The 25,004-nt window shown below is 31.0% G+C and overlaps 2 long non-coding RNA genes across 5 annotated transcripts in view; one reads left to right on the top strand and one right to left on the bottom strand.

The window, feature by feature from the left end:
- The window catches only part of LOC110008302 (uncharacterized), a 25,273-nt gene extending 16,067 nt beyond the window's left edge, over nucleotides 1-9,206 (top strand). For 3 of the 4 annotated variants that reach the window (XR_016047187.1, XR_016047188.1, XR_016047186.1), the window contains one exon: nucleotides 3,695-9,206. This is a non-coding gene — a long non-coding RNA (uncharacterized LOC110008302). The remainder of the gene's footprint in view (nucleotides 1-3,694) is intronic. The other variant, XR_016047189.1, reaches the window with a different exon arrangement.
- On the bottom strand, nucleotides 5,138-25,004 carry LOC148779201 (uncharacterized). Its single transcript, XR_016047190.1, has 3 exons — nucleotides 24,882-25,004; nucleotides 13,636-13,732; nucleotides 5,138-5,244 (listed from the first exon to the last, which is right to left on the bottom strand). It is a non-coding gene; the product is annotated as an uncharacterized LOC148779201 (long non-coding RNA).

Below are 25,004 nucleotides of genomic sequence, written 5' to 3'. Positions count from 1 at the left end.
CTTCTTTTGGTATGTTATAAAAGTGCCGGGTTTGGAAAAGGGACAGAAAAGGGTAATTTGGATGGCATCGAATTCCTTGTATGCAATCTCCGTGATTTCTGACTACAATTTCATGCATTTTTTGTTGCATTAGATCATTCCTGGATATTAAGGTTCTTTTGAGAATATCTTCATGAAGTTCATCAGGCAGGTCATGCTCATTATCATCAATGGTGATAATTGCACCTAAAAAAGGAATAATAGAGGAGAGATTCTCTTCTGAAAACCTTTTTCTTGAGAACATATTAGCCAAAATATTATTTTTCCCTGAAATGTGCTTATATTAAAAAATGGTAGGTAACCATGATCAGGAAGTAGCAAAAGCCATAGTCTGTGGTTTCACAGGATGGCTTAGAGGATGGTGGGATTTTTACTTAAATGATACTACTAAAAATCAAATACTCACCAACACTAGACAATGGATAGTAAAAAATGAACAGAATCAGAATATACCATACAGCGAAAGTGACGCTGTTAATATTCTCATATGCACAATAACTCTTCATTTTGTAGGGAGTACAGCCTTGCTCGAAGCAAGATCTGAAGATCTACTTTAAGATGCCCTACTTTATCCCACTATAAGTGGTATAAAGATGTTTTTCTTTTCAAATTATTAACTAGAGAAGATAGTCATTTAGATCATTGGAACGAAAAATTTATTGACGGATTATCCTATCTCTTTGCTAAAAAAGTTAAAAATCGCCTCAAAACGAAACATGGGGGTCTTATACCATATTCCATTTATACCCTAGGAGAACTTTCTGCAGAAATATGTGCTGAAGGATTAGCCCTATGCACAGATTTAAAATCAAAAAGACAATTAGACAAACAAAGAATGGCTGGTAGAAAAGAATTAGGTGATTTTTATGAACAATTTAGATATAGTATCAATACTTCTCTAAATAAACCAGGCAATAAGAGGAAAGATAAATCTTTTAAAAAAGAAAAAAGAACATCCAGGAAATATAAGAGAGAAAAATTTATCAAAAGATTTTGACCTAAATTTAAATATAAGAAAGTAAAAAAGAAAGTATCTGTATGTTATAAATGTACGAAAGTTGGTCATTATAAAAATGCCTGCAAAATGAAAAAGAAAATTGATACTATAAGACTTGAAAAAAATATCAGAAATAAAATATATGATATCATACAAATTTATGATGCAGATTCAGAAAACAGTTCAACTGAAGGCAATAGCAGTGACTCATTAATAGGAAATATTGAAGATGAAAATTTAATATGGAGTAGTTCAGATGAACAATCGGTAAATGAGAAAATGGAAGAATGCTCTTGTAATACACTAGCTAGTGAAGAAAGTTTAATATTAGATCTGATAGAGAAAATAACAGATCCTGATGAAAAAAGAGATATAATAACTCAATATATTAAAATAGCTAAGGCAAAAAATAAACCTGCACCATTAATAAAACCTGCAGATGAATATATTTTCTCAGAAATAATAAAAAGAATAAACAAAAAAGATGCAGTCCAAAAAGAACCAACTATAGTAGAATAAAAAAAAGAAGTTAATGAGGTAAAATTAGAAGTACAACAACTAAAAAATAGAATAAAAATTATATAATTACAAAATGAGATCTCAGGGGAAATCTCAGAAACTGAAGAATTAGAATTTGATCAAATAATAGATGCTCATACAGAACAAAAAACACTAATAGAAGATAAACCTAAGTCATCAGGGGTTAATTCTGAAAATCTAAGTTTAAATCTAGTAAATTGAATTATTACTCAGAAATGGTTTACTTTAATTAGAATTATAGTTAAAGAAGAATATAACTTCCAATCATTGGCGTTAATAGACTCTGGGGCATACCTAAATTGCATCAATGAAGGTCTAGTCCCCACTAAATATTTTGATAAAACCACTCAAGTGCTAAATACTGCTGATGGAAGTAGATTAATGATTAATTATAAATTATCTGATGCTATTATATGTAACAATGAGAATTGTTTTCCTACACCTTTTATAATGGTTGAAGGATTAAGTCAGGCAGTCATTTTAGGAACACCATTTTTAAGCCTACTTTATCCAATGACCATAGATACTACTGGAATAGAAACAACAGTAGTTGGACATAAAATAAAATTTGAATTTATAGATAAACCAAAAATTAGAGAAATAAATAATGTAAAAAATAGCATAGAAAATAAAGAAAAATTTCTCTGCCACCTCAAAACAGAAATAAAATACAAACAAGTAGAAGAAAATCTACTACTTTCAGAAGTTAAGGAAAGAATACATATAATTAAAACCCACATAGAAAAAGAATTATGTAGTGCATTACCCAATGCTTTTTGGGAAAGCAAAAAAAACACATGGTCAGCCTACCTTATAAGTCAGGCTTCACTAAAAATAAAATTCCTACTAAAGCAAGACCAATACAAATGAATGCAAATTTATTAGAATATTGCAAAGAAGAAATAGATGAACTAATAAAGAAAGGCTTAATAAGAAAAAGTGCTTCTCCTTGAAGCTGTGCTGCATTCTATGTAAAAAAAATGCAGAAAAAGAAAGAGGAGTTCCAAGACTAGTAATAAATTATAAACCATTAAATAAAATACTTCAATGTATAAGATATCCCATACTAAATAAAAAAGTCTTATTAGATAGATTATTAAATGCTTGTATATTCTCGAAATTCGACTTAAAATCTGGATATTGGCAAATCCAGATAAAAGAAGAAGATCAATATAAAACCGCATTTAATGTACTATTTGACTAATATGAATAGAATGTCATGCCATTTGGATTAAAAAATGTCCTTTCAGAATTTCAAAAATTTATGAATGATGTATTTAATCCTTATTTCAAATTCATGATAGTCTATATAGACGACGTATTAATATTTTCAGAAAGCATAGATCAGCGTTTTAAACATCTAAATGTTTTTATCAATGCAGTAAAACATGCAGGATTAGTTATTTCTGCAAAGAAAATACAGTTATGTCAAACTAAAATTAGATTTTTAAGACACAACATATATCAAGGAACAATTATTCCAATAGATAGAGCTATATAATTTGCTGACAAATTTCCTGATATTATTTTAAATAAAACAGAGTTACAACGATTTCTAGGATGTTTGAACTATATAGTTGATTTTTATGAAAATTTAGCAATAGAAGCAAAACCATTATATGATAGACTAAGAAAAAATCCTCCGAAATGGACAGAAGAACACACTTTGACTGTTAAACGCCTTAAACTAAAAGAAAAAGAATTATCATGCTTAGCATTACCTGATCCAAATGCATATAAAATTATAGAATGTGATGCATCCAAATTAGGTCTATGAGGAATCTTAAAACAACAAGTAGGATCTACTGAACAACTGTTAAGATACACTTCCCAAGCTTGGAATCTTACTCAAAAGAATTACTCTACAGTCAAAAAAGAAATTTTAGCTATTGTACATTGTGTTACTAAATTTCAAAATGATGTTCTAACACAACATTTTTAATTCACACAGATTGTAAAGCTGCTAAGGATATTTTAATTAAGGATATCCAAAATTTAGTTGCCAAACAAATTTTTGCTCGATGGCAAGCTATTATCTTTGCATTTGATTTTACTATTGAACATTTGAAAGGTTCTACTAACCACCTTCCTGACTTCTTAACTCGAGAATTTTTGCAGGGGGGGCAGAACTTATAACCATTATCTCTAATACTTTTTAATAATAATATGAATACTAAAGGCAAAGCACCTATGGACTTAATTCCAGTTGAAACCACTGGATCCCCAATAAGAAGCCTGTCACCATATTCACCCAGTAGTCCAATAATAATTTATCCCGAATATTCAAGCCAGACTCCACCACAAACACAAACTCCTGTATTCCTACAATCACCAATCCCTAAAAAAACCTCTTCTACTGGTAAATCCCAGTGCGAAGATATAACTTTTCTTGTAGACTCAATAATTGAAGACATACATGCAATGGAAGACCCAAATAGAATTGCAAAAATTTATCTATATAACAATATCAGCCCTTCGAATGATATTAAAACTAGAGAATGGTATGAAGCCATTCTACTAGAAACTGGCTCCATCACAATTGTTCATTATTACCACAAAAATACCAAAATGGTATCTTATTCCAAATTACAAATTAGAAAAATTTTATCTTTTAGTGAATGGAATTTAGATCCAGCTAAAGCAAATAAATTACAAGCTCCGGAATTCCCAAATAAATATTATCGACATTTTGAATACGTGGACGCTTGGCATAAAGTTTTAGCCATCCAAAATAATTATAATTCTCACACATGGTTTCTTCAATTCAAAATGGCAATTGTTGAACCTTTTTCAAACTGGTTTCGCAATTGGTTTTCAGTATGGGGGTCTGGATCCCAAATATTACCAGAACCTTTACAAGTATCTCAAGCCAGATTCATTGAATTCAATGGCAAAGACTCTAATGTAGACTATCATCTATATTTTATGGCTCTTTACCAGTTACCTTGGATATTAAAGTGGAATTTTGCAATCTCTAAAAATATTTCTAATAATTATGAATATATTCCTTGTATAGGAAAGAAAATATCAGTGAAGTGGTGGGATATATTTGTTTATAAAAATTTGGAGTCGGACCAAATTAAACTCAGAAAAATTCCTGAAGCCTTAGGATCATATTCTTATGAGTACCCAAATAATCTTTCTGAATATATAAGACAAATGAAGAAAAAAAACCCAAAAGCTACCAAAGAAGAACTTGAAAAGCAATTGCTCTAGATATTTGAGGAAGAAGCACAAAATGAAGAAGAAGTCAATGTCGAAATAGAAGAAGACCAGTCAGCACATGGTTGTTCTCAGAAGCAAACTTTGTACTAGGCCAGGACTCGCCTGACCCGGCCCAAAACAATCCCAAATAAGTCCAAATCAACAAGATAAACACCAACCGACAGAGAATAATCCACCTATCCCTGATACAGTTCCCTACTACAATAAAAGCTGATCACCTGTCGACAAGGAATCATCCACTTGTCCTTGCTGTAGGAAAAATATTCGACCACCAACATAAAAAGACAACTCACCAACAACCAAAAGAAGATTCCCTCTCTACTTTTCAGCCAAAAGAAGATTCCCTCTCTACTTTTCATCTCCACCATCCATCTGTCTTCCACTTCTCCATCGACAGCTGCAGGAGCATCATCTACCATCCACCTGTATCCATCCGGAGCTCCCTACGAAAAGCAACAAACTGATTACCAGAAGAATTTGAAGTCCATGCCTATAAAAAGAAGACCTCCTCTCTCAAAACGGCAGCGTTAAGATCAGAGTGAAGAGCGAGATTAAGCAGCTGAAAAATTCACGACGCCTTCACATTCTCCCGAAAGCCTTCAAGTTTTCTCTCTCTCCCTTCTGAGATTTTTAGTCTTAGTCCTTTCTTTGAGTGATGTTAGTTTGAGTGTTATGTGTGAATGTAATTTCGATAATCTTCCAAGCTACTACCCATCAGAGTGGAAGTTATGCTGTTGTTACTGCGTCTGTAAATTGTAAGTATGCTTCTGCTTTGAAGTTTAATTTGTCAGTTTGCATGGTAAACAGTTAGTTAATTTGTATGAGTTGTTAGTTGTTTTGTACGTAATTTGTATGCGTTGGTCTGTATGTATGAAGCATTAAAATGCAAATAAAAGCTATTTTCAGTATTAAAATTCGTCAAGCTATTTCTACAACTTGGATCATTCTTGATATAGCTCCCTTTTCTATTCTTGTTATTTTATGTGTATTAGTATATCTTGGATATGTTAGAATGATAGTTTAATGTTTCGTGGTTTTTCGATCTTGGCTATTGTTGGTATCATTTAAACATCTAATTGTTTTTATCAATGCAATAAAACATGCATGATTAGTTATTTCTGCAAAGAAAATACAGTTATGTTAAACGAAAATTAGATTTTTAGAACACAACATATATCAAAGAACAATTATTCCAATAGATAGAGCTATACAATTTGCTGACAAATTTCCTGATATTATTTTAGATAAAAAAGAGTTACAACGATTTCTAGGATGTTTGAACTATATAGCTGATTTTTATGAAAATTTAGCAATAGAAGCAAAACCATTATATGATAGACTGAGAAAAAATCCTCCGAAATAGACAGAAGAACGCACTGTGGTAACAATGAACAATTGTGATGGAGCCAGTTTCTAGTAGAATGGCTTCATACCATTCACTAGTTTTGATACCATTCGAAGGGCTGATATTGTTATATAGATAATTTTTTGCAATTCTATTTGGGTCTTCCATTGCATGTATGTCTTCAATGATTGAGTCTACAAGAAAAGTTATATCTTCGTACTGGGATTTACCAGTAGAAGAGGTTTTTCGAAGGATTGGTGATTGTAGGAATACAGGAGTTTGTGTTTGTGGTGGAGTCTGGCTTGAATATTCGGGAAAAATTATTATTGGACAACTGGGTGAATATGGTGACAGGCTTATTATTGGGGATCCAGTTGTTTCAACTGGAATTAAGTCCATAGGTGCTTTGTCTTTAGTATTCATATTATTATTAAAAAGTATTAGGGATAATGGTTATCAGTTCTGCCCCCCTACAAAAATTCTCGAGTTAAGAAGTCAGGAAGGTGGTTAGTAGAATCTTTCAAATGTTCAATAGTAAAATCAAATGCAGAGAGAATAGCTTGCCATCGGGCAAAAATTTGTTTGGCAACTAAATTTTGGACATCCTTAATTAAAATATCCTTGGTAGCTTTACAATCTGTGCGAATTAAAAATGTTGTATTAAGAACATCATTTTGAAATGTAGTAGCACAATGTACGATAGCTAAAATTTCTTTTTTGACTGTAAAGTAATTCTTTTGAGTAGGATTCAAAGCTTTGGAAGTGTATCTTAGCAGTTGTTCAGTAAATCCTACTTGTTGTTTTAAGATTCCTCCTAGACGTAATTCAGATGCATCACATTCTATATAATTAGAGAAGATAGTCATTTAGATCATTGGAAAGAAAAATTTATTGCTGGATTACCCTATCTCTTTGCTGAAAAAGTTAAAAATCGCTTCCAAACTAAACATGGGGGTCTTATACCATATTCCACTTATACCCTAGGAGAACTTTCTTTAGAAATATGTGCTGAAGGATTAGCCCTATGCACAAATTTAAAATTAAAAAGACAATTAGACAAACAAAGAATGACTGGTAGAAAAGAATTAGGTGATTTTTGTGAACAATTTGGATATAGTATCAATACTTCTCTAAATAAACCACGCAAAAAAAGGAAAGATAAATCTTTTAAAAAAGAAAAAAGAACATCTAGGAAATATAAGAGAGAAAAATTTATCAAAAGATTCTCACCTAAATTTAAATATAATAAAGGAAAAAAGAAAATACCTGTATGTTATAAATGTGGGAAAGTTGGTAATTATAAAAATGCCTGCAAAATGAAAAAGAAAATTGATACTATAATACTTGATGAAAATATCAGAAATAAAATATATGATATCATACAAATTTATGATGCAGATTCAGAAAACAGTTCAACTGAAGGCCATGGCAGTGACTCATTAATTGGAAATGTTGAAGATGAAAAATTTAATATGGAGTAGTTCAGATGAACAGTTGGAAAATGAGAAAATGGAAGAATGCTCCTGTAATACACTAGCTAGTGAAAAAAGTTTAATATTAGATCTGATAGAGAAAATAACAGATCCTGATGAAAAAAGAGATATAATAACTCAGTATATTAAAATAGCTAAGGCAAAAAATAAACCTGCACCATTAATAAACCCGAGAGTGGTATGAGGCCATTCTCCTTGAAACAGGCTCTATTACTTTGGTCCACTTTTGCCAAAAAAATACCAATATAGTTGCATATTAAAAAATGCAGCTAAGAAAAATACTGACATACAAAGATTGGGGCTTAGATCCCTTAAGAGGAAAGAAATTACAGGCTCCTGAATTTCATGTTAAATACTATAAATACTCCGAATATATTGATGCTTGGCACAAAATATTTGCCCTCCAAAATAACAGCAATTCTCATACTTGGTTTATCCAGATAAAAGCATCCATTACTGAACCATTCCCAAATTGGTTCAGAAACTGGTTTATGATATGGGGATCAACATCCCAGATTCTTCCCCAAAAGTTTCAGCTTTCTCAAGCAAAATTCGTAGAATACAATAATAAAGACCCAAATATTGACTACTATTTATATTTCATGGCCATATACCAAATTCCATGGATCATGAAATGGAATTTCGGAATTTCAGAGAATCTCATTAATAATTTTGAATATATTCCCAGACTGGAAAAAAAAATATACATCAAATGGTGGGATGTTTTTGAGAACCAAGCCCTTGAGCCAGACAATATTAAATTAAGGAAAATACCAGGGCATAGCTCATATGAAAACCCAAATAATTTATTAGAATATATTCAAATAATGCAGAAGCAAAATCCCTTGGCAACTAAGGAATAACTCCAGAAGCAGTTACTCCAGATTTTCGAAGAAGCAGAAAAAATGACTACATCTTTCAATAATGAAGAAAAAACTTACAATGAAGATGACGTGTTTTCCCAAAGGCCCGAGTAATTCAAGGTCAAAGCCCGGACAACAACCCGATATAATCAATACAATTCCCTACCATTATCTTTTGTCTCCCACTAAAGTTTCCTTGTCTCCCATTAAACCAAAGACGACAAAAATAAAAGCCAACCGTACCTGCCACCTGTCTCTACAGTGGCTTACCGACACTACAGTACCTTGCCACCTGTCTTTACAGTGCCTTACCGACACTAAAGTACCCTGCCACCTGTCCCTTTAATATCCTGCCGACGCATACCGACAAATCCTGCCAATGCATACCAGCAACAATTACTGAGGAAGCACCATCTGTCCGGACCTGAAGCCGAAGTAATAAACCATCTATAATCTATTCATATCCGGTGACTATAAAAGGGGTTCAAACTCTTCTGAAGAGGCAGAGTCTTTTGGGAGAAAAGCTCAGAACGCAGAAGAAAATATCATCTCTCTCTCTATTCTCTTATCTCTCTTCTCTCCTCTGATCTCTCTGTTTCTTCGCTCAGCTCTGCAGAGAGCCTGTATAGTTTTTCCTTCCTTTTAGGTAAACTCTGCCTTTATGTAATTCTTGGACTATTGTATAAATCTTTCTTTATTTATTATTGGTGGGGGTTTAAACATTATGGCCTTCTTCTTTTCTTCTATTTTTTTTTGAGGTTGGCTAATAATATTTTCTATTCTGGTAGCTTGTTTTCCTAAAGATTGGAGATACATATTTGCATAATTATTTTGTTCTACTATATGTGGAATTATTTCTACTTTATGTGTATGTTAGGTTGGAATTGCTTTGTAGGGCGAAGCAGTAGTTTCTGATTTATCTTTTAGTCGTTTTATCTGTAGAGATCTTTCTGGAGGGTGTATACTTTGGATTTCTTCACCTTCAGTTGTATAAAAATTTTGATATTGGTTTTCTAATGTATTAATTTCAGATTTATTTTCAAAATTAGGTACTCGATATTCTTTTTCTTTAAGAGTTGCTTGTAATCATTCAAAGAACCCAATAGTTTTTTTATATTTTTTTAAAAACTTATTATATCCTTTATGACAAGCATTTATTAATTCTTTCAAGAATTCGTTTACATACCAATTAAAATAATTGATCCCGAAGAAAAAAGGGAAGCTCTAACTCAATATTTACACTTGGCTAAAGGGAAAACTAAGCCACCTCAATTAGTAAAACCTCAAGAATATAGTCTATCTGAAATCCTTAAGAGAATAAATAAGAGAGAAATTAGACAAAGAGAACCGAATATAACAGAATTAGAACAAGAGATAAATGAGGTTAAAACTGAGTTCTACAATTAAAAAATAGAACTAGAATACTAGAAATGGGCACAGATTTTTTAGAACCTTCTAATCTTGAAATAACGATGAATTAGAATTTGAAGATTTGTTAACTAAAATAACCAAAGATGAACCTGAATCTTCAGGAATTATTAAAGAAGAATTACAAGAAAATCATCTGAAAATCATAGACAAAGTTATAAATGAGAAATGGTATACATTGATACGAATAGTAATTCGATCACTCGCATTAATAGATTCTGGAGCTGATTTAAACTGTATCAACGAAAGATTGGTCCCTTCTAAATATTTTGATAAAACCACCCAAATATTAAATACTGCTGATGGTAGTAAACTCATTATAAATTATAAATTATTTGATAATGGAAATTGTTTTGATATGCCTTTTATAATGGTAAAAGGATTAAGTCAAGCAGTAATCTTAGAAACTCCATTTTTAAAACTGCTTTATCCTTTAAAAATTGATCATATAGCAATAGAAGCAAACCTTGATGGACATACAGTTAAATTCGACTTTATAGAAAAACCAAAAGTAAAAGAAATTCATAATATTAAACAAACTATAAAAAATAAAGAAAATTTCTTATGCTTTTTAAAAACAGAAGTAAAATATAACAAATAGAAAATAATTTGCTATTACTTGAAATAAAAGAAAAATTGAAAATATTAAAAAACAAATAGAGCAAGAAGTTTGTCATGAATTACCTATTGCCTTTTGGAACAGAAAAAGGCTTATGGTAAACTTACCATATGAAGAAGCTTTTACAGAAAACAAAATACCTATAAAAGCAAGATCAATACAAATGAATTCAAGACTCATAGAGATTTTGTAAAAAAGAAATAGAAGAACTATTAAAGAAAGGTTTAACTAGAAAAAGTTCTTCACCATGGAGTTGTGCAGCTTTCTACGTTGAAAATAATGCCGAAAAAGAAAAAGGAGTACCAAGATTAGTTATAAATTATAAACCTCTAAATAAGGTATTAAAATGGATTAGGTACCCAATACCTAATAAAAAAGATCTATTAGATAGATTACTAGATGCATGTATATTTTTCAAATTTGATATGAAATCAGGATATTGGCAAATCCAAATAAATGAAAAAGATAGATATAAAACAACCTTCAATGTTCCATTCAGCCAATACGAATGGAATGTGATGCCATTTGGACTAAAAAATGCCCCTTCTGAATTTGAAAAAATATTGAATGATATTTTTAATCCTTATACAAATTTCATGATCGTATATATAGATGATGTCTTGATCTTTTCAGAAGATGTCCAGCAGCATTTCAAACATATCAATGCCTTCTTGAACTCGATAAAAAACACAGGTTTGGTTGTTTCTGCTAAGAAAATGAGTTTATTCCAAACTAAAATAAGATTTCTAAAACATAACATATTTCAAGGCACTATCATTCCAATAGATAGAGCAATTGAATTTGCAAATAAATTTCCTGATATTATTCTTGCTAAAACAGAATTACAAAGGTTTTTAAGATGTCTGAATTATATTGCTGATTTCATACAAGATTTAGCTATTATAGCTAAACCGTTATACGATAGATTAAAAAAGAACCCTCCAAAATGGACGGATATGTATACTATTGCAGTAAAAACCCTTAAAAGGAAAGCAAAAGAACTACCATGTTTAGTACTAGTTGTTCCTAATGCTTATAAAATTATTGAATGTGATGCTTCCGAACTTGGATTAGGAGGAATAGTTAAACAAGGAATTGATAATAAAGAACAACTGGTTCGCTTTACGTCTAAAGCTTGGAATACTACACAGAATGATTATTCTTCCATCAAAAAATAAATATTAGCAATTGTACATTGTGTCACTAAATTCCAAAGTGATATCCTCAATCAAACATTTTTAATCTGCACCGATTGTAAAGCAGCTCGCGACATTCTCATCAAAGACGTTCAGAATCTTGTCTCTAAGGAACCTGAGAAAATCTACCATTTAGAAGTTAGTACGAGAGTTAAGCTATTTGACGCCCAGGCTAGAAACCGATAAGGCCAGGAGGAGCCGCTGAGGTTGTAAGAGCCATAAGAGGTTGTCTATAGCATTATCCGTAACTTCAAATGAAAAATTTTATCAGGAACCTAGCCAATAAGACAATACCCTCAACTAGTAGTACATTGAGAGTAAAAAATAAAGAAGAAATAGTAATTGAAAATATAAAAAAGCAAATACAGAACTGGAACATACCAAAAATACCCATAACAGATGTTTGTAAAAAAGGAACATTTATATTCAAAGCAGGCTATGCTATAAAAATAGTAGAGCAAAGTCTCTCTGTTACAAATGAGCAAGAGAGTTTCCAATTGCTTTCAAATAAGATGATAAAATCTCATAAAGAAAAAGATTATAAATATCTTCTTGTAGGATTAATACAAGTTGCCATAAAACCACTTACTAGATTAGGATTAAATAACTCAATATTATTATGTTTACGAGATAGTAGGCATAATAAATTTTCAGATTCGATGTTAGGAATAGTAGAATACAGTTTATGCAATGGTCCAGTTTATTTTAACTGTTTCTCCAACTTTTCAGTCTCACTAAGTGACCCAAATTTATTAAAAGTATTAACCTTAAATATAAAAACCCAAGGATTTGATATGAATCCAGGATTTCAGAATATAGCTTTAATATATCGAATATGTTATAAAGTCATGAATACCCTTAGTCCAAACGTATTGCATATTGATACCAAAGGACAAACAATATTCTTCTAAACTAACATAGAAAAATCTAATACTGTAATTCTTAAGTTAGCTGATTGGTCTCAAGTAAATCTACCTGAAACTTGGACTATCTACAATGAAAATCAAAATTATAAAACTCCTCTAAATAAAACCCCAAAACAAATAATTGAACATCCAGATGGAGAAATCGAGTTACATTTCAATAATAATCGAAAAACAAAATTAAATATTATGGATGACAATACTATAGGATCATCAAAAAGGGAATCTGTCCTTGCAAGACGGTCTACCTCAAGGATTGAACTTGTTATACAAGGATTACATAGAACAAGAAATAATATTCATAAACCTGTGTATCAGCCAATAGATACAGAAACCAACACTTCAAAATCAGAACTTACCTAATACTTTTATGTTTAAGAGACAGTAGGCATAATCAATTTAATGATTCTTTATTAGGAATTGTAGAATCTAGCCTCTGTAGTGGTCCAGTATATTTTAACTGTTTTCCTAACTCTTCTGTATCACTCAGTGATCCAAATATCCTTAAAGTATTAACACTTAATCTAAAAACACAAGGGTTTGATATGAACCTAGGATCACAAAATATAGCTCTAATATGTAGAATTTGTTATAAAGTAATGAATACTGTAAACCCAAATGTATTACAAATTGATATGAAAGGGAAGACAGTATTCTTCCAAACAAATGTAGAAAAATCTAATACTATTATCCCTCAAACATTAAATTGGTCTCAGATTGTATTAACAAATATTTGGTCCATACAAAATGAGAATAAAAAATATAAAACCCCTGTCAATAACAATCCCGAGCAAATTATAGAACATCTTGATGGAAGTATAGAACTGCAATTCAAAAATCGTCGAAACAAAGAACATAATATTGAAAACTGTACACTAGAAGTGAATAGTAAAATAATATCAGCTAGAAAATCTACTTCTACCATACCCCAAGTTAAAAAAGAAGAACCAAGTATCCAAGGACTTACTAGAACTCGAAGCAATATACACATTCCTCAATATAAACCAATAGAATTAAGCTCTTCAGATACTTCCTTTTCAAATCTAGATTTTCATGTCTTAACCCTGCAAACACCAGAAAAGGCAGACTATGAATTTCTAAGAAATGATTATCTATCTGAACAAAATACAGAAATTCGAAATCGGTATTTGAAAGAATTTTCACAAGAATTAATAGATATGTTTCATAAGAGATACAATAATTTCTAAAAAGACAAAAACAAACTATAAGTTTCTTTGATTGGTTAATCATGACACTTAGAGAAAAGAATGTCCCTGTTCCAAATTTTAGAATAAATGTTTTAGAATCCCAATGTCAAACATTTCAGGTTAGTGGAGGAGAAAATATTTCCAGTATACACCCTCCTGAGAAACCTATTCTAATAAAAGGAACTCCAAAAGATCAAACAGACCCGAGATCGATTACAGAAACTAAAGTTGTACCATATAAAATGGCCCCTAGTGAAAATATGCATAAAATAGAATTAATACCACATATTCTAGAACAAAATAACTATAGAAATCTTTGCTTACAAACCATAAGTAAGCAAACAACCCGAATAGAAAATATAATAAGACAACCTCAAGAAAAAATAGGCGAAAAGAAAAAATCAGTCTTATTTAAACCACCTCATGAGATAAATAAAAATAGATTTACTGCCAAAGAAAAAGAGGATAACTAGGAACTGATAAATGAATTAGTAGCAAAGCTGTCTCAATTACAAATAAAAGACAGTAAAGGAAAAGGGATAATACTTAAAGAATCGGAAGCTCTGACTCTTCAAGAAGAGCCAGTTATTGAAAATACCATCGAAAATATAGAAAGTGCTTTCAAAGAAGGAATGCACCTAAAAGATAATCAAAATATTGATAGAATATCATATGGGTCTAAATGGAGACCAATAGCACCAGCTAGAATGTATCATACCAGACCTACTCCTGTAGATATTCAATTTGAAGAAGACCTGATATCACATACAGTCTCCTATTCAGGCAGAACTATAGTTAATTAGAATATTGATGGTATGTCTGATCATCAAATACTTGATAAAATGAAACATATGACCATGTATGCATCAGCCTGTAAAATAGCACGCAACCATGATCAAGGAGTCGCTAGAGCCATAGTCTGTGGGTTCACAGGATGGCTACGAGGTTGGTGGGACTTCTATATGAATGAAACCTCCAAAAATCAAATCCTTAATGCCACACGGCAAAAATGAACAAAATCAAGATATACTATACAGTGAAAGTGATGCGGTGAATACACTTATATACGCAATAACTCTTCATTTTATTGGTAGTACATCCTTATTAGAAAGCTAGAACTGAGGATCTACTATCTAATTTACGATGTCCTACATTATCACACTATAAATGGTACGAAGATGTGTTTTTCTCACGCCTGCTAACTCTCGAAGATAGCAGCACTGACTATTGGAAAAATTTGTCGTTAGTTTGCTTTCTCTGTTTGCTGACAAAGTCAAAACCAGGCTCAAAAATAAAAATGGGGGAATAATACCCTATTCTGCATATACAATAGGAGAACTCTCTGCCGAAATTTGTGCAGAAGGATTAGCCTTGTGCACTGACCTTAAATTAAAAAAACAATTAGATAAACAGAGAATGATAGGAAAGAAAGAGTTAGGAGATTTTTGTGAACAGTTGGATATAGCATAAATACTTCTCCTAATAAAATATACAAAAATTAAGAGAAAAATAGATAGAAGAAATAACTCAGAAAAAGAAAAGAAATTCATGAAAAATAAAACAGAAAAATTTGCCAAAAAAATTTATAAATATAAAAAAAGAAAAAGGAAATTGCCAATTTGTTATAAATGTGGTAAAATAAACCATTATAAAACTAATTGTAAAGTAAATAGAAAAATAGATACTCCTATCTTAGACGAAGATTTAAAATCCAAAATATATGATATTATCTTAATAAATGGAGAATCTAGCACAAAAAATTCATCATCAAGTTCAGAGTCTCAATTTTAAGAAAAAATAGAAGATGAAATTTAATATGGACTAGTTCAGATTCAGAAAGTTCAGATTCAGAAGAACAACATTGTTTTTGCAATACTCTTACTAATGAAGAAAATTTAATGTTAGATATAATAGATAAAATATCCGACCCTGACGAGAAAAGAGCAATAATATCTCTTTATATAACAATAGCAAAATAAAAAAATAAGCCTATTGCACTAGTAAAACCATCTAAAGACTACAGCTTTTCAAAAATATTGAAAAGAATTAGCGAAGGGAAGTTGTTAAGAGAGAACTTACTATTTCAGAATTAAAGCAAGAAATCAATGTAGTGAAATCAGATGTTCAACAGCTAAAAAATAGAATTAGAATTCTAGAATTACATACAGAATTCTTATAAAAACTATCGAATAATGATGAATTAGAATTTGATAAACTATTAAAAGGAAAAAATATTATAGAACCTGAATCATCAAATGCTAAAGAAACAATAGAAGAAAATGATTGTGTCAATCTAATCAATCGAGTAATCACTCAAAAGTGGTTTACTTTAGTAAAAATTATTGTAAAAAATGAATACAGTTTTCAATCTCTAGCATTGATTGACTCCGGAGCCGACTTAAACTGCATTAATGAGGGCTAGTACCTACAAAACATTTTAGTAAAACAACTCAAATATTAAATACAGCAGATGAAAGTAATTAATCATTAATTATAAACTGCCCAATGCGGTTGTTTGTAAAAATGGAAATTGTCTTCAAATACCTTTTATAATGGTTAAAGGATTAAGTCAATCAGTTATCGTTGGAACAACTTTTCTAAGTTTACTTTATCCAATAACCATAGATAGCTCTGGAATAGAATCAAATATAGACGGTTATAAAGTTAAATTCGAATTTATAGATAAACCTAAAATAAAAGAAATAAATAATGTCAAACAAAACATAGAACATAAAGAATTTTTTTTTTGTTATCTCAAGAGAGAGATAAAATATAAAATAATTGAAGAACAATTATTATTACCAGAAAATAAGAATAAGATCGAAAGTATTCGAAATCTTATAGAAAACGAAATATGTAATAACTTACCTAATGCTTTTTGGGACAGGAAAAAACATATAATAAGTCTCCCATATGAAGAGAGTTTTGATGAAATTAAAATCCCTACTAAAGCCTGACCCATTGAAATGAATACAAGGCTCTTAGAAATATGTAAAACAGAAATAGATGAATTACTCAAAAAGGGATTAATACGAAAAAGTTCGTCCCCTTGGAGCTGTTCTGCATTTTATGTAGAAAATAATGCTGAAAAAGAACGGGGAGTTACAAGACTTGTAATCAATTATAAACCATTAAAAAAAGTCCTTAAAATGGATTCGATACCCAATACCTAATAAGAAAGATTTATTAGATAGATTAATAAATGCATATATATTCTCCAAATTTGATATGAAATCTGGATATTGGCAAATTCAGATATTAGAATCTGATAGATATAAAACAACTTTTAATGTACCTTTTGGTCAATATGAATGAAACGTTGTGCCTTTTAGACTCAAGAATGCTCCGTCCGAATTTCAAATGATCATGAATGATGTATTTAATCTCTACTTTAAGTTCATGATAGTTTATATTGATGATGTATTGATCTTTTCAGAAGATATCCAGCAACACTTCAAGCATATCAATACGTTCTAAAATTCTGTAAAACATGCAGGTTTGGTTGTATCTGCTAAGAAAATAAGTTTATGTCAAACCAAAATCAAATTTTTAGGACATAATATATATCAAGGAACCATTGTCCCAATTGAAAGAGCATATCAATTTGCTGACAAATTTCCTGATATAATACTTAATAAAAATGAATTACAACGATTTTTAGGATGTTTAAATTACATCGTGGATTTTTATAAAGATTTAGCAAATAAAGCTAAACCTTTATATGATAGATTAAAGAAAAACCCCCCAAAGCAGATTAAAGAACACACCAAAGAAGTCCAAAGGCTAAAAACCAAGGCCAAAGAATTACCTTGTTTGACTTTGTCAAATCCCGATGCATTCAAATTAATAGAATGTGATGCCTCAGAGTTAGGATTGGGAGGCATACTTAAACAGAAAATAAATAATAATGAACAACTTGTTCGTTATACTTCAAAGGCTTGGAATAGTACACAGCAAAACTATTCTACAGTCAAAAAAGAAATATTAGCAATTGTCCATTGCGTAACTAAATTTCAAAGTGATATCCTTAATCAAACATTTTTAATAAGAACAGACTGCAAAGCAGCCCGTGATGTTCTTGTCAAAGATGTTCAAAATCTTGTATCTAAACAGATATTTGCCAGATTGCAAGCTATATTATCTTCCTTTGATTTCACAATCGAACATTTAAAAGGCTCTTCTAATCACCTTCCCGACTTTTTGACTCGTGAATTTTTGCAGGGGGGACCAGGATCATCTTGATACAAATGCTGATACTAATACCGATACAAACATTGATAGAAATACATACATGACCAGCCAAGAAAAGGGCAAGACTCCAATGGATTTGGTTCCCTCCTCTGTTGGGTCACCAATATCCTATTGTCTACCTCTTTCTCCTTCTAGTCCAGAATCCTATCCTGAATATTCAAGCCAATGGACCTACACCCAAAATCCTGTTCAACTCCCAATATTTATATCATCACCAATTCCAAAAAAGACTTCTTCCTCAGGCAAATCTCAGTTTGAAGAAACAACCTTTCTCTTTGATGCAGTCATAGAATGTAAGCATGTCGTACTTGACCCAAATAAAGTGGCCAGTATGTACTTATACAAACACCTAAAACCTTCTAAGAAAAACGAGGAAAACCAGGAACTGATAAATCAATTAGTAGCAAAGCTGTCTCAATTACAAATAAAAGACGGTAAAGGAAAAGGGATAATACTTAAAGAATCGGAAGCTCTGACTCTTCAAGAAGAGCCAGTTATTGAAAATACAATCGAAAATATAGAAAGTGCTTTCAAAGAAGGAATGCACCTTAAAGATAATCAAAATATTGATAGAATATCATATGGGTCTAAATGGAGACCAGTAGCACCAGCTAGAATGTATCATACCAGACCTACTCCTGTCGATATTCAATTTGAAGAAGACCTGATATCAGATACAGTCTCTCATTCAAGCAGAACTATAGTTAATTGGAATATTGATGGTATGTCCGACCATCTAATACTTGATACAATGAAGCATATGACCATGTATGCATTAGCTTGTAAAATAGCAGGCAACCATGATCAAGAAGTCACCAAAGCCATAGTCTGTGGGTTCACAGGATGGCTACGAGGTTGGTGGGACTTCTATATGAATGAAACCGCCAAAAATCAAATCCTTAATGCCACACGGCAAAAATAAACAAAATCAAGATATACCATACAGTGAAAGTGACGCGGTGAATACACTTACATACACAATAACTCTTCATTTTATTGGTAGTACATCCTTATTGGAAGCTACAACTGAGGATCTACTATCTAATTTACGATGTCCTACATTATCACACTATAAATGGTACAAAGATGTGTTTTCCTCACGCTTGCTAACTCGCGAAGATAGTAGCGCTGACCATTGGAAAGAAAAATTTATCGCTGGTTTGCCTTCTCTCTTTGTTGACAAAGTCAAAACCAGGCTCGAAAATATAAATGGGGGAATAATACTTTATTCTGCATATACAATAGAATAGGAGAACTCTCTACCGAAATTTTTGCAGAAGGATTAGCCTTGTGCATTGACCTTAAATTAAGAAAACAATTAGATAAACAGAGAATGACATGAAAGAAAGAGTTAGGAGATTTTTGTGAACAGTTGGATATAGCATAAATACTTCTCCTAATAAAATAAACAAAAATAAGAGAAAAATAGATAGAAGAAATAACTCGGAAAAACAAAAGAAATTCATGAAAAATAAAACAGAAAAATTTGCCAAAAAAATTTATAAATATAAAACAGGAAAAAGGAAATTGCCAATCTGTTATAGAAGTAGTAAAATAGGACATTATAAAACTAATTGTAAAGTAAAAAGAAAAATCGATACTCTTATCTTAGACGAAGATTTAAATTCCAAAATATATGATATCATCTTAATAAATGGAGAATCTAGCACAGAAAATTCATCATCAAGTTCAGAGTCTCAATTTTTAGAAAAAATAGAAGATGAAAGTTTAATATGGACTAGTTCAGATTCAGAAAGTTCAGATTCAGAATAACAACATTGTTTTTGCAATACTCTTACTAATGAAGAAAATTTAATGATGATAATAATAATAATAATAATGATGATGATGATGATGATGATGATGATGATGATGATGATGATGATGATGATGATGATAAATAATAAATAAAATATTTACATAAAAATGAATATAAATATGATGTAATAGCCTTACATAAAAATGAATATAAGTATGATGTAATAGCCTTACAAGAGAACTATAGATACTTAACTTTTAAGTGTTTAAATAGATGTTTTTGTACCCTTCATATCGGTATTGATTTCCCAATATTCATTGGTCAATAATTTATAGTTTTCTTTGAGGGTCCATCCAAGCACTGTGGTCCTTAGCGACCATTACAACTTTTGCTCCTTTTACCTTTAACCTTCTCCTTTCGTATGCCACCGCACGTGGGCTTTAAATACTAACGTTTAATATTCGTATTACACTTCATACATGAGGTGGAGTTTAAAATAATAAAATATTATAATGATACGTTTTAAAAATTTAAATAGAAAGAGAGGTGAGGACTCTCGCCATGCAATACTCTCTTACGCTCTCCCTCTGTCAAATGCAGTGGGTTCTCTCTCTCTAACCGAAATGTGAGTTCTTTTTTTCTCTAGCCAAATTTTAAGATATCGAAAGTTTCCTCTCAAGTTTTATAGGTAAATGATCTCATTGTATTGTAAAACAATTATTTCCACTTTTAACAAAATTGTGATATTTTGTGTATTATTATGAGTTTTAGATGTTGTAAATTATTGTATTTCTTTTTTTGACAAAATTGTGATATACTGTTTATTTTTATAAATTTTAGATATTGTAAGTTTTATGTATAAGTGACCTCATTCTCTTGAAAATTAGCTCATAAAATTGTGATATTTTATCCATCATTTTTGTAAGTATTATGTGTAAATGGTTTTATTTTTTGTAAATTAGTTATTTAAGAATTAGTAATTCATCCTTTACTAAAATTGTGACATTTCTATTGTTATGAATATTAGACACTGTAAATTTTGTGTGTAAAGGATGTCATTCTTCTATAAAACCAATATTCACTAATAATAATAATAATTTTGTATTTAATCGTAATATTACTAATATTGTAAGATTTACACATTTCTGTATTTAATTGTATTTTTATCCGTCTGTAAATTTTTGATGCTATAAGTTTTACTTATTCCTGTAAAATGATTATCTGCGAATTTGCATTCCCATAAAATTGTAATATTTCCGTATTTAACTTTGTATTTCTATAAAAGCTCATCTATTGATCATATACTGTTCATCGTGTTACATTTTAGGAATGTCTTTTAGAATTGATACCTTTATGAAATCATTGCCCAAAATGTTTGATTGGTTACTTCTAGGAATTTCAATGAAAGTGATTATTTAAATTGCTTTAAGTGAATTCATGTTAATGATTTCAATGATATTCTGGATATCTGATATTGCTATTTTTTTATTTTTAAAGAGTTTCAGAGATACTTTAAATATACAAGTGAACTCATCCGGTACGTCGGTGAAGATAAGTGAACTTATCTGGTATGCCGGTAGGGATTAAGTGGACTCATCCGTTATGCCGGTGAGGTATAAGTGGACCTATCCGATACATCGGTAGGGATTAAATGGACTTATACGGTACGTCGGTGAGGTATGATTGGACCTGTAGGGATTAAATGGACCCATCCATGATGCTGGTGGGGTTTATCGGTGACCTACTTGGGATGCCAATAGGGTACTTTGTGAAATCTTTTGAATTATGCATATTTGTTAAAGTGTTTATATATATTTCAATCTTTTGAATTATGCTAAATTGTGTATAACTGAAAGTGAAACTGTTCTTTATAAATGCTCTTCCTTGTATTGTTTCATTATCATCTTTTTAGAAAATATTTACATATTCCAACAATGATTATTTTGAAGACTGTGATGATCACTTATTGAGTAGCCAAACTCATCAAACTATGATAAATTATTTTCAAGGTAATTACAGTCTCATAGTTTGATTACACAACAGGACCCACTTTGAAGAAATTGTAGTCAAGGTTAAATTTGCTTTTGTAACTTTTGTTCAAATTCATCATTGTAACTTTTGTCCTATCAACAAATGTATATCTAGACCTTCGTGTGAATATTAGTTATGAGTAGGCTTTATACAGATTCTCAAAAATGAAAAATTTTGTTTTGTTCCTTAAGAATTGACTGTCACATCTCAAGAATGTTAGTGTTATAGAACTTGGGATGTGACAACTTATAACTCTGAAATATCTAGTCTTTCAAAATATAGTCATGGGTTATCTATGCAATTATTGGTCATTTGAAGAAGTAATTTATATTCTTATTATGGGATTTTTACAAGTAGGATTATGACTTGAGATCATTGTTCTCAAAATCGCCCGATCTAACCACTAACCGCTCGGTTAGATCGGAACTAGTTCCGGTTTTAGGCGGTCAGGGTGATCAACCGGTATTTTTTTAAAAAATTCAATATATATATATATATATATATATATATATATATATATATATAAATTCTAAAAAATAAGAAATTTGATTTGTAATGCATTTTTAAATATTCTTTACATTATGGTAAAGATTAAAAATTGTTTTGATTATTAATACTCACTTTTACATTTTCCCATCTTTTTTAGAAAATTTTAAAAATATCCCTTGAAGAATATAGAATGGGTTTAAATCCATTTTTTTCATTAATTTTCAACTTCATTTGAATGTGTTTTATTTCAATCATTCTTTATATACTATTCATATTTTAGTAGATTTTTTTTTGTATTTCTTTTTATTTTCTTTCAATACTTTTTTGACCTCCCGGGACTTGTCCAGTTATAGTAGTTGAATCGGCCGGTGCAGGCCCATGTTCGATTAACCGTTCCGATTTGATTTTGGGAACACTGCTTGAGATGATTCTTTTTTGTGTGATCTGAAGTTTTGTTAATATTTCCATATATTCGTTTGTTTGATTGCTTACATGTTCATCTAATGCTTAATTGTTGTGAGTTCTTTTTAATGCATTTATTTTACCTTTTTCTTCTGTTACTAATGTTGTGCCCTTTCTGAAATTGTATGAGCTTCGTGAACTAGATGGGTAAAAATTGATCTGTATTGCGTTCAAATCATTCCTTACAATTGTTGCCAACTATAAATCAATTTCATCTGGATCCTTTCTTTTCATTTTTGTTTCTTTGTAAGATTATGCAATCAACTATGCTTAGAATGGTCTACTGATATTGTTCATGGGCTGCAGTGGTGATGGACGAACAAGAGTTGTTTCCTAGAAGACCCCAGATTCCCACACTTTTAACAAAACAAAAAAGTCATGTATCTCTTAGATAATTTGGGATGCTCATGCAAGAACTTTGTAAGTTTGTTTAGAAGTGTAGTAATATAGAATGAATGCGCACTTATAGTGAAGTTTTTGTTATTCCCAATTAGGTCATTGTTACTTTTCAGGAGAGGGACCCACCTCTCAAGACTTATGAGATGACGACCACTCTAGATGAGTGGCATTTGGAGAATGACAAACAAATTGACTTGGTGAAACGCTATGGACTTTACCCCTTAATACTCATCAAGATAGAGCACCTAAACAACTGTGTATTGTCTATGATTGTCGAGAGGCAACGGAAGGAAACAAACACTTTTCACCTTAAAATCCTTCTATTGACGAGATGATGCAAATGCTAGAAGATGCACGAAAGATTATGAGGTTGAAGGCGACGGGCAATGTTGTAACATTAATGAAGGTTGATCGACATGATATGTACATGTCAATGGGGGAAGGCATTTCCAACATGCCCACGACATCACAATTGTCCCTCACATCTACCATAGATAAATGGCATGGTAAATTAGGGTCATAATACTTAATTGGCATGGGTGTAGGGTTATATTGTATCAATTTTTCAAATGTGTATTAAGTTGGTCAAAGGAACCTTTTTGCGGAAAGAATGTCACTTTCACCGTTCCTTCATCATAGAAAAGATGCTCATATTTGAGTTTCGCTTTAGATATCCATCAAAACACAAAGCCAATTTTACTGTGCCATCACCCATTATTTGCCCCTAGCAAATATGAATAAACACTAAATGAGACAAAAACACAATAAAGCGAAGTAAAAATAAAGAAAATGAACCTTACAAAAAAAAAGAAGTAATGGATTCTTTTCACATTACCTATATACATAAATTACAACCACATGCATTACATATTGCAAACTACTCAAAATGGCAATATCTTAGTTAAAAAAATAACATTTACCTAAAAAAAGATTAATATGATGAGTCATTGTAATAGAACTGACATCTATGTAAACCACTACAACACATGACTGAGAAAAAAGTTGTCTCAAACCATTGAACATAATCCAAGTTAATGTTCAACAAAAGAAAAATAAAATAAAATTACATAGAAATGTATGATTTTTATTCTTCATAATTACTATCTGGTAAGCTAGCATAACCCCATTTGGCCTATGGACAAGTGACCAAGAATATATGTTTTGAACATAATCCAAGTTAATGTTCAACAAAAGAAAAATAAAATAAAATTACGTAGAAATCTATGATTTTTATTCTTCATAATTACTATCTGGTAAGCTAGCATAACCCCATTTGGCCCATGGACAAGTGACCAAGAATAGGTTTAGGCATTGCAAAATTTACATAAAATTTTACATAGATTCTCTCAATAATGAAATTTGAATCAAAATCACATTAAAACATTGAGCAAAGGGAAGTAAAATTGAGTAAGAATTGATGAAATGGGCAATTTTCAATGGTGTCTCAAGGGTATTCTACAAATAATTAACATGAATTTGTGAATGTCAAGAAGATAAAGTGTTCCACTTACATTGATCTTTTCCAAGGCTTTTACATAAACATGAGATGTGTGGGGGTGGCGGATTTGTGCATGGAAGTAATATAGAAAAGTATATATAGGAGAGAGAAAGTACCACTCAAAATTGATGTATATGGAGGGTAAAAAAGTTCCACAGATCTATCGTAGCTGTGACATGTTTTGGCACGAAAAATACACCCTGCGCTGTTCCCTAGGCACCAAAAACAGGGAACAAACT

The sequence above is a fragment of the Amborella trichopoda genome, chromosome 13 (genome assembly GCF_054954075.1).
Source record: "Amborella trichopoda isolate Santa Cruz 75 chromosome 13, AtrichopodaSantaCruz75HAP2 v2.0, whole genome shotgun sequence".
NCBI classification, from domain to species: Eukaryota; Viridiplantae; Streptophyta; class Magnoliopsida; order Amborellales; family Amborellaceae; genus Amborella; species Amborella trichopoda.
The sequence above is the reverse complement of the archived record's forward strand: the minus strand, read 5'-3'. Positions and strand labels throughout refer to the sequence as shown.